Below are 2,744 nucleotides of genomic sequence, written 5' to 3' on the forward strand. Positions count from 1 at the left end.
AAAGGGATCTAACAGATGAAGCCAGGCCAGTGGCTGCAGGCTGGGTGGAACCTGTCTGGAGCTTTAATAGCTAGGGTCTGGTCTGCTCCACTGGAAACACCCTTCAGCCAATTAGATACACACACACACACACACACACACACACACACACACACACACACACACACACACACACACACACACACACACACACACACACACACACACACACTACACTCCCTTCTTTGAATAGTTTAGAAATCCCCCCCAAAAAGTTGAGGAAAGTCGTGTTTTTTTAAACAGGTTTCTTGAATATATTAGACTAGTACTTTGTCTCCAAGTGTATCATCTGTCTTTCCCAACTTTGGGATGAAGTGCTTTGCTCAAGGGCACAACAGTAGATGGTAGCTGGTAACAGACACCAGCAGCAATCTTCAGATTACTACTTCAATTCCTTTTAATGTGAGCCAGAACACCAAATACAATTTTCCATTTAGTGTAAACTTAAATGGACAATAAAGGTTTTCTAATCTCTAATCTAATTGCCACTGTCAGCAGTCCTAGCACCCCTTAGTTATTCTACAGGCTTTATAAAGGCTTTACGACAGCTTCATTAAGCCTTAACAGATATTGTTAGTTTAAAGTGGGACATGATTTCGTAACTGCTCATTTCAGTGGCATGTGGTTTCTGTTTTCCTCAGCTTCATAACTTTCGGTGTGTGTTTGAAATAGGAAGCATGTCTATGTAGCTCTCCTCGGGTTATATAACAGAACGTCAGTCTCAGATCCTCCTGAGCAGCAGTAGTGGAGAAGCAGGTAACATCAGCATACCTTTCAAGACTGGGTAGCATCCTGTTTGGAACGGGGCCCATGTGCCCCACAGACCATTGCCTCACCATTTTCATTGATGTGTATGGCTGTCGTCTTTATACTAGAATGAACAAGCTCAGCCTTAGCATTTCAATCAAGCGATCCTTCTTTGATGTTTCGTAATATAGCAGTGAAGTGGCCATGTGTGACGTGTATGCGGGTAACCTCAATTATTTTAGTTTTGATGCTGATGAACGTTATTGATGGAATAGTATGATTATAGGTACGCTAATATGTATATGTTTTATCGCTAAATTTAGTTCAACACTTTGGACAGGCTGTTCAGTTGGGCAGTTTTGACTGAATCTCATTGACTGGTGTAGATTAGATGATAATGTGGATCTCTGGTGACCGTCAGCGGTAATGTATCTGAATGCTGTACAAACCTGGGTCACCATGTGTCACAACTCTCTCTGGATCACTTTGACCTTTTCCTGCTTTTTGGGTTGAACTGTCCTTACACCCCCCTCACCTCATTTCCTCACTGCAGTAGTAGTCGGTAGGAGACCGCATGTTGTCAAGGCGGGTATTTCAGACAACAAACACTTTAGAGAGTTTGCTAAGGCGTATTAGTCTTTTAACACGATGGAAAATACCTGGAAAACTGATCAGAAATACAACATTGATAGAATCACCAATAACTCTCCAATGTAGGAAAACACAATAGAATGATTATATATTATCAATTGTTTTATTCTGAGTTAGAAGTTGGAACTCCCTTTCTCAAGCACATCTTCAAACCAGACGGCAAAAACCTCAACTAGAGAGAGCCTTCACCCTCTCCGTGGTGGAAAGAATTCTGTCAGGGTAAACAAGGTTTTTCTCTTCTACAATGGACAGGCTGCGCTCTCGTGGTTCTTTAACTGAAGCATAATGATTGATGTCAGCTTGAGCATAAATCACTGGAGGGGAACAAACAGCTGGCATCCCCAGGCTCTTCTATTATTTCAAGCAGCCATCAGTGGTATCGGTGAGGTTGTGTCCCAATCATTTAAAATGGCTTCCTCGTCTTTTCTTGGTGACAATTGATCGGCTTGAGGGAAGGGAAGGGAAAGGGGGATACCTAATCAGTTGCGCAACTAAATGCATTCAACCGAAATGTGTCTTCCTCATTTAACCCAAACCCTCTGAATCAGAGAGGTGCGGGGGGGCTGCCTTAATCGACGTCCACGTCATCGGCTCCTAAGGAACCGTTGTTGTTCGCTGCCTTGCTCAAGGGCAGAACGGCAGATTTTTGCACATTGCCGGCTCGTGGATTCGAACCAGCGACATTTTGGTTACTGACCCAACGCTCGTTACCGCTAGGCTAAGAAAAGATAGGGTCCGAATTCGTCCGATTTATTTTGCCTTTTCATGTCAGCGTTCATGAAGGACAGGAACATTTCCTAGGAAAATTAGGAAAGGAAAATAGGATCCTAAGGAAATTAGGAAAAGGAAATCGATGACTATTGAGACAATGAGCCAGAGAGAGTGACAAGGGGCCATTGAGTCCGTGAACCAGGGAGGAACTGGGGGCTATGAGAAAGAACAGGTTTCTCCGGTCTGGTCCAGTCATGCATGGCTGGCTGTTGCCGCCTTGTCGGGTCGGAGGAGGAGGGAAACGGTTAACGGTTAAACAGCCTGAGGGCGGGGAGCTTGGGAGACTACATTCCAAAACCCTCTGTGCTGTAAAACGTGAAGCTCCACCGACTCCACCACTCTGCAACACCAGACTCTCCTCAGCCCCTGTTCGTTTTCCCTCTTCTGCTTTTTGCATGAGTGGAACAGCTGCCTGACTGGAAGCTACCACTCTGTCACCACAGGGGCCGCCACACTCACTGGCCCAGGGAGCACAGCAATCTTTGAAGACGCAAGCTTCCTTTCTCCCCCCATGTTCTTTCACAGTGGACTGGCCC

This window comes from Salvelinus namaycush, chromosome 2, assembly GCF_016432855.1.
Source record: "Salvelinus namaycush isolate Seneca chromosome 2, SaNama_1.0, whole genome shotgun sequence".
Lineage (NCBI taxonomy): Eukaryota > Metazoa > Chordata > Actinopteri > Salmoniformes > Salmonidae > Salvelinus > Salvelinus namaycush.